Consider the following 8847-nt stretch of genomic DNA (forward strand, 5'->3'; position numbering starts at 1 on the left):
ACCATGATTACTGGGAAACCGCTGCGGAGAATAGAGCTGCCTCCATTCTCCACCTTGTTCAGCAGTTGCAGCCAGTTGGCAATGATGTACTGCCCTCACTTACCTTATATGAGCTGGAGGACCACCAACTTCAGGATCCCATCATCTCCGCTGTCCTGCCGCTTGTAGCCCGCAGGAGGCGCCCTTCCAGGCGTGAGAGACATGATATGGATTCCAGGGCACTGGCCCTATTGAAGCACTGGGAGAGGCTCAAGGTTCGAGATGGCATTCTCTACAGGGAGACGAGAGACCCTGTGAGCAAAACAAAGAGACTCCAGTTGGTGTTGCCAGTGAATTTACGGGTGCAGGCCTTGAAAGGTGTCCATGATTTGGCAGGGCACCAGGGTCAAGTTCGCACCCTCCACCTAGCAAGGCAACGTTTTTTCTGGCCCAATATGGAGAGGGATGTGAAGGAGCATGTTCGGTGCTGTGGAAGGTGCATACTTGCCAAGACTCCAGAGCCTGCAGCACGAGCCCCATTAGAGAGCATTAAGACCTCTGTTCCCATGGAGCTCATCTGCATTGACTTTTGGTCAGCAGAGGACAAAAAGAAGCGCTCTGTGGATGTGCTTGTGGCAACTGACCACTTCACGAAAATGGCCTTTGCTTTCCCGTGCAGGAATCAGACTGCCAAGCAGGTTGCCAGAAAGTTGTGGGACTGTGTTTTTTGTGTATATGGTTTCCCTGAGCGTATTCACTCAGACCAAGGTCCCAGCTTTGAGAGTGAACTATTTTCTGAGCTTCTGCAGATTTCGGGCGTTGCCAAGTCTCACACTACAGCTTATCACCCTATGGGGAATGGGGGCACGGAGCGGTTCAACCGCACACTTGGCAACATGCTGCGAGCTCTCCCTCTCAGAGCCAAACAGGAATGGCCGCAGCAGATTCAGACATTGACCTTTGCTTATAATGCAACTGTTCACGAGACTACTGGATATGCCCCATTCTATTTGATGTTCGGCCGTGTCCCACGACTACCGGTCGACGTTATGTTCAAGTCTGTTTTGCATGATCCCATTGTGGTGGACTTTAACGGCTACTCCAAGCTTCTTCTGTCGTACTTGTCTGAGGCTGCCAGGATCGCCCAGGAGCACACCAGCAATGAGCAGGAGCATCAGGCTCGTCAATACAATAAGAAAATCAAAGGTGTGTCTCTGAACGTTGGGGATCGCGTCCTGCTTGCCAATAAAGGCGAGCGGGGCAGGAAGAAACTTGCAGACAAGTGGGAGCCTCAGGTTTACACTGTTGTGGAGAGGCACCCCAGGACCCACATTTACAGGATCAGTGACTCTTCAGGCCAGAGTAAGGTTGTACACAGAAACCTTCTGTTGGACGTGAGTTTCCTTCCTGTCCAGGATTCGTTGGGAAGTCAGTCCTTAGACGTTTTCTCCAGTGAGGGGGATCTCAGTGCTGATGGGGATCTGGAGGACCCTGGCAGTCTAGGGACAGAGTCTACCGCAGCGAGGACTTCTTTGTGGGTCCTTTCGGATTTGAGCCATGGAGTGGATGTGGATTCCGCGGCAGGAGAGCATGCCTCACAGTCCACGGATCGTCAGCATGGTTCATGTGATGGTGCGGATGTGGACAATGCCCCACCTGATTCTCAGACTTGCACAACGGACATTCCAGCAAGCCCTGCTGGTCAGGCCCAGCACTTTGCTCTTCCTACTCCGGTTAACTGTTCCGCTACCTCTGATTCGACACAGTCTGGCACAGATTCTGTTCCAGGTGCCTGTCATGGGGACGCTGTTGTTCCGCAGACTGTTCCTGTTTCTGGTTCAGACATCAATCAGACCTCTGGTCAGCCGTATACTGGGCAGCCATCCAACTTGCCAAGACATGACTCTGACCATGCCAATGTTCGAAGCCGAGTGGTTACCAGAGCAGGTCGGGTGGTAAAGTCAGTCAACAGGCTGATAGAAAACATGGTCCAGAAGCCTATTACATGGGGCCTGTTACCGCCACGGGAGGCTCGGCCTCTGACATAGACTGTTTTTTTTGGGTCATCCCATTGTGTATTATGAATGTGTTGTACTTGCTTGAGGCATCATGACACCCACCCTGGGCGTTTTTATGGGACCACGTTTGATGAGGTGTAGGCTGCACCTTTGTGTTCTGAAAGGGTTGGAGGCCTGATCAACCTATCCAACTTCTTTTAATCCATTTATGGATAGTTTTTAACTGAACTATGGGATAAGATCCTTGGGTTACCTGTTCCGGAGGTGATGGTAGTTCAGCGTTGTTGTGCCTCTTGGTACTGCAGTACCATTCAGATGTGTGGTGATTTTGGTGAAATTCAGGGGGGGTGAATGTAACATATGTGTTAAACACTTGTGAATTTCACCCAAAATACTTTCTTTTTTGGAATAAATATGTCATTTTTTTGCATCTCACTCTCCTATCTGTGTGTTCGGTCTGTGTGCGTTCATGTGCGTGTGTGCGCTGCGTGGTGACGTAGGCGCGTGCATGTGTGCCCCGGTCACAGCTCCTTTCAGCATGGCCGGAGGTAAGTCACTGCCACGTTGCTCTCTGTTAATCAAAGTTTGTTCGGATCCCAAGCTTCAGTGTGAATACGGCCGTACCGCCGCGTTTTTGTTTATCGTTAAGAGACTCATTTGGGATAAGTTTTGTGGAGGACGAGTTCATTAATACACAATTATAATGAGTTATAGCCGAGAACTCGGCTAATATGCTAGCATGCTAAGCTAGTCCGTATCGCTAGCGGCTTGAGAGTTTACTCGCGTCAGTCTCTCCTTTTGTGTAACAGCATGCACCTTTTTTTTCTTCGTCAGGAGAGGGTTACGGGCAGTCGCGTGACATGCACGGATCGAACATGTGTCTCTGTGTTGCAGGTATGGAGATGTTTTTATGTTTTGGAGATGCAGTCTTTCATTTATTGTTCTTATAAGTTGTTTTGATGTTTTTTAGTGACATATTGTTTATTTTGTGCTTTTTGTTTTTTGAGAGTTTAAGTCAATGGTTTGAAATAATTTGTTGTATTTGGTTCGTTACATTAATGTACATTAAACACAGCTCCTTTCAGCATGGCCGGAGGAGAGGGTTACGGGCAGTCGCGTGACATGCACGGATCGAACATGTGTCTCTGTGTTGCAGATGTGCAGTAAAGAGCCAAAGATTCGACACTGTCTCCTGCCTCTTGCTTCAACACCAAAACACAACGCAGAACAGCAGGCGTAACAATTACACGGGTTACACATGCATATCATTCTGTCTGTAACGATAACTCAAATAAACTTACATTAATTCTGATAAAAGCTTTTTATGGCTGTAAAGTTAACAAGTCTTTACAAACTTGCCTTTTATCGACCAAGTCTTTAAGGTCAACTTAAGGATTTATTGGTCAAACTGGGACAAAAAGCCATAAAACTGTTATAGTTAGGTGGCATGAATTGTCAACATATAAAAGTACTGTGTAAAGATTTAAAATTTCATGTTACATTTGACCTCTGACCTCTCCTTCAAGGTCAATAGATTGAGCTAAAACTGCTAAAACTCTCTTTCTTACTGCCGTTGTTTGTATTGACCACATGTAAGCATATAGACAATGATTTCTGAGCTTTCTAAATATCACGTTACGTTGGACCTCTGACCTCTTCTTCAATGTCAAACAAGGTCAAACTTTCATAAAATGTCTGTTATCTTTAAAACTACTGATTTTGTTTGTATTTTTTTATTGTATGATAAAGAAGTGTAGAAAGAACAGTCAGGAGAAAGTGAACGAGCTGCCTGGTTAGTTATTAGTTAAAGAGTCTCTAAAACCTGTATATGTTGTTCAGCACTAGCAGGACTTTCTCAAATACATTAAATCAAATCAAATCACTTTTTATTGTCACATCACATGTGCAGGCACACTGGCACAGCACATGCGAGTGAAATTCTTGTGTGCGAGCCCCACAAGCAACAGAGATGTGCAAACACAACAACACAAACGAGCAAAATACAAGAATGGCCAACCTGAAACTAATAAATATATGTACAATATATAATAGTGTATGCATTTCTGGATGTGTATACTAAATATTTTCCTACGTGTGTGTGTGTGTGTGTGTGTGTGTGTGTGTGTGTGTGTGTGTGTGTGTGTGTGTATACACATTTTTACAAATTAAATAGTAAAAAAATAAAATAAAATAATAATAATAATAATAAAATATATAAAATATACAGAGTTGAATATGTGCAAAACAGTGGCATTTATATACAGTGTGGAGTGCATAATGTTGAAGTTCCAGTAGTGAAGCTGAGGTGTCTATGACGTGTTCAGCAGTCTGATGGCCTGATGGAAGAAGCTGTCTCTCAGTCTGCTGGTACGGGACCGGATGCTGCAGAACCTCCTTCCTGATGGAAGCAGTCTGAACAGTTTATGGCTGGGGTGACTGGAGTCCTTGATGATCCTCCCCGCTTTCCTCAGGCACCGCTTCCTGTAGATGTCCTATGTGCATTAAGCCCTCCATACGTAACAGATGCTGGTTTTGAATTCAAGAATTTCAGACTTGGACTGGTCAGACCACAGGACAGTTTTAAACTTTGTTCAAGTCCCAGAGTCTGGGCTCAGACTGGGCTCAGAGAAGGCAGCAGCAGTTTGCTGGCAGAGCTGCTTCCCACCTTTACACTTATTTGGGATTTGGTCATAACTTTTTTGAATTGTATTCCTGGCATCAAATTCAAAATGAGCGGGATGTTTGCTAACTTAACTAATCCTTTTGCCAGTTTCTGAAACTAAGAAGGGTAACACCAGTTTGCACAACTATAATCGTATCCTCAGGTTATTAGAGGATAATCTGAGCATTAATTAGCAACAAGAAAAACTTTTCGTCTTTTTAAAAAAATTAGTTAATATGAGCAAACTATATTTCATTTCGAATTAACCCAATTCATAATGACTAATTATTAATTCTGAAAACCTTGCAGTAGAACAAGAACTGTGATTGTTGCACTGAGCTACATGACATTAGTTGCTTCTAACGGAGTTTCCACTGTCTACTAAAGATTATTTATGTCTTTGAGATTCATATTCATAGACTGAAAGGTCACTTTGGATCTGTGTTTGCTCTGTTTTATGATAAGCAGGTCTGACTGGAGTGTGACTGTGATAATAAAGGACTCAGGCACACAGCGTTATAGTTGCAATCTGTTTCTACAGCAGCTTTCCAGCTGCTCTCCTCCAGCTCCACACCACACTCTCTGCTCTGATCCCAGCGACGTACTCAAAAGGGGAAACATGATCAGATGATGGAGGTCAGGTGTATTGAGTCAGCCTCCTCTGACACCACAGCCTGAACCAACTGCTCCACCACTTCCCTGCAGCTGAGCCACAAACCACACTGTGCCACAGTGACGGTTAACTTTAGTAATAACAAAACAATTGATGGTGTTAAATAAACCTTTTGCTTGCAGCGATATAAAGTGAGCATACACAATTATATTATAGTATATTACAGTATATTGATATATGTGACATTAGGACATTTATTTAATGCTTGTTAAATAAACACTGACTAACATGGCTGTTTATGACTCTGTTTGTGAATCAGTTAACTCTTATCTACTTTTTATCCCTTTTTGTCCCCCATAAACCCCCCACCAGAGCGGCCAAAGGTTCGCCATCGAGCCCCACCCTCAACAGAGCAATCGAAGTCACATTGCCCAGCCTCGTCCCCCTTAGTTCCTCTTCATGCCCTGTCTCCGCAGTCTGATGCGTGATGTGTGAAGGGTCCGGGCTGTGAGGATTATGGCAGTGATGACTTTTCCCAGGAGAAGCTGGGACCCTGTTTACTAGAAGGTTTTAAAATTTCTGTACTTTTAGGTGACAGGAGACATGTGGCCTGGTCAAAACACAGAGAGCTGCACTCTAAAAGATCTTTAAACATAGTAAACATACCTTGTGTGCCACAGACTGCTCCCAAACACGAGGGGACAAGTAATACCTCTAAAACACTTAAGTTGGCTTTATTAAACATTAGATCTCTAGCTGGGAAAACATTTTTAATTAATGATTTAATCACTGAGCACAGCCTTGATTTTATGTTTTTAACTGAAACTTGGTTGGACCAAAGTAACAGTGGAGCTGTTCTCATCGAGACGACCCCTCCTAACTACAGTTTTATCAGTGAGGCCAGGGCGAGCAGGAGAGGAGGAGGGGTTGCTGTCTTATTTAATGAATCATTTCAATGTAAGCAGCTATCTCCTGGAAGTTTTCAGTCTTTTGAATATGTGGCTTTACAGCTGAAGGCCCCATCCAAAGTTGTGTTTCTTAATGTTTACAGGCCTCCCAAATACTGCACAGACTTTTTTAATGACCTCAGTGAACTGCTGTCTGTGATCTGTGTTGATTTTGACTGTGTAATTATTGCTGGGGATTTTAACATTCAAACATTCAAAGGGACTAAAGACCTGAGTAACACTCTGGGCAACTTTGGGCTGACTCAGCATGTAACAGAGGCCACACATAATAGAGGACACACTCTTGACCTACTGATCTCCAAAGGCCTGAGCATTTCAAAGGTTACTGTGTCTGATGTGGGCGTGTCTGATCATTACTGTGTTTTCTTTGAAAGTAAAATCTCAGCCCACACAAATATATCAACAACAGTGATCACAAAACGGTGTATAACTGAAGACAGTAGTGCAATTTTTAACCAGGTCTTCCCATTAACACCTGACCTGTCCAGAGGGTCAGTCAATGAGCTCGTCAATAGCTTCAATGCTAACATGTTAAATGTAATGGACACTATTGCTCCCATTAAGGTGAAGGTTATCTCTGGAAGGAAAAAGTCTCCATGGAGAAACTCCACACTGGTGAAAAATGAAAAAAGAGAGTGTAGGAAAGCTGAGCGCAGATGGAGAAAAACAAACCTCCAGGTTCATTATGACATCTATAAAGAGAAACTTCACAATTATAATTTACAACTGAGGAGTGCAAGAAGGTCCTACTTCTCTGACATCATCACTAAAAACAGCCATAATGCTCGGGTCTTATTTTCTACAGTTGACAGGCTAACAAACCCTCCTGTGTCAGTGGCAGCTGAACTTCATTCGACCATGGCCTGCAATGACTTTGCCAAATTCTTCACTGAAAAAATCCAAAAAATTAGACAAGCAATTGGTACATCAACAGCAGATCCAGGATATGTACTGTGTCCACCGAAAAACTGTTTAAACACCATCAAACAGTTTCAACCTATTAACAGCAAAGACCTAGAGGACATCTTAGGTCAACTGAACTCCTCCTCCTGCTGTTTAGATGTCCTGCCAACAAGTTTTTTCAAAAAGGTCTCAAAGACTTTAGAGTCAGACCTGTTACAGATCGTCAACTTTTCTTTATTATCAGGTGTGTTTCCAGAATCACTAAAAACTGCTGTAATCAAACCTATACTGAAAAAGGACAATCTTGACAAGACACAAATGAACAACTACAGGCCGATCTCAAATCTCCCGTTTTTAAGTAAGATCATTGAAAAAGCAGTTTCTCAACAGCTCAGTTACTTCTTAAAACAGAATAATTGCTACGATGCCTTCCAGTCAGGTTTTAGACAGAACCACAGCACTGAAACCGCTCTGACCAAAGTGTTTAATGACATATGTCTGAATACAGACAGTGGAAAAATGTCAGTCCTAGTTTTACTGGATCTCAGTGCAGCATTTGATACAGTTGACCACAACATATTACTCAAACGACTGGAGAACTGGACAGGTCTCTCAGGAACTGTACTAAACTGGTTCAAAACATACGTAGAAAACAGGAAATACTTTGTGTCAATAGGTAACTTCACATCTGAGCAGACAAGTATCACATGTGGAGTTCCCCAAGGTTCCATCTTGGGACCCCTTCTGTTTAACATTTACATGCTCCCACTGGCACAGATTATAAAGAACAACAAAATAAACTATCACAGCTATGCAGATGACACACAAATATATATCACAATGTCACCAGGAGACCGAGGCCCTGTACAGGCTCTTGGTAAATGCATTGAGGAAATCAATGACTGGTTGTGCCACAATTTTCTCCAGCTAAACAAAAACAAAACTGAGGTAATAGTCTTTGGCGCCAAAGAAAAACGATTACAGGTCACCAGAGAACTTCAATCTATACATCTAAAAACCACAAACCAGGCGAGAAATTTGGGTGTAGTGATGGATGCAGACCTAAACTTAGAAAAACACATTAAGACAATAACAAAGTCAGCTTACTATCACCTCAAGAATATATCAAGGATAAAAGATCTGATGTCTCAACAGGACCTGGAAAAACTAGTCCATGCATTCATCTTTAGTAGGCTTGATTACTGTAACAGCATCTTTACAGGTCTACCTAAAAAATCAGTCAGACAACTACAGCTCATTCAGAACTCTGCTGCTCGAGTCCTCACTAAGACCAAAAAAGTGGACCACATCAGTCCAGCTCTGAGGTCCTTACACTGGCTGCCTGTCCGTCAGAGGATAGACTTTAAAGTTCTGATGCTGGCCTATAAAGCTCTGAATGGTTTAGGACCAAAATACATCAATGACCTCCTGACCCAGTATGAACCATCCAGATCCCTCAGGTCATCTGGATCCGGTCTTTTATCAGTTCCCAGAGTCAGAACCAGACACGGAGAAGCTGCATTCAGCTTTTATGCTCCTTATATCTGGAACAAACTCCCAGAAAGCCTCAGATCAGCTGAAACACTCAGTTTATTTAAATCCAGGTTGAAGACTCACCTGTTCTCAGCTGCATTTGAATAAAGCACCAAATCCACACTTAAGCTTAAATTTCAAAACTTACATTTAACTACTGATTTTATCTGT

This window comes from Rhamphochromis longiceps, linkage group LG10 (assembly GCF_057381845.1).
Source record: "Rhamphochromis longiceps isolate RC_006_pf linkage group LG10, R_longiceps_female_GT1.1, whole genome shotgun sequence".
Taxonomy (NCBI): domain Eukaryota; kingdom Metazoa; phylum Chordata; class Actinopteri; order Cichliformes; family Cichlidae; genus Rhamphochromis; species Rhamphochromis longiceps.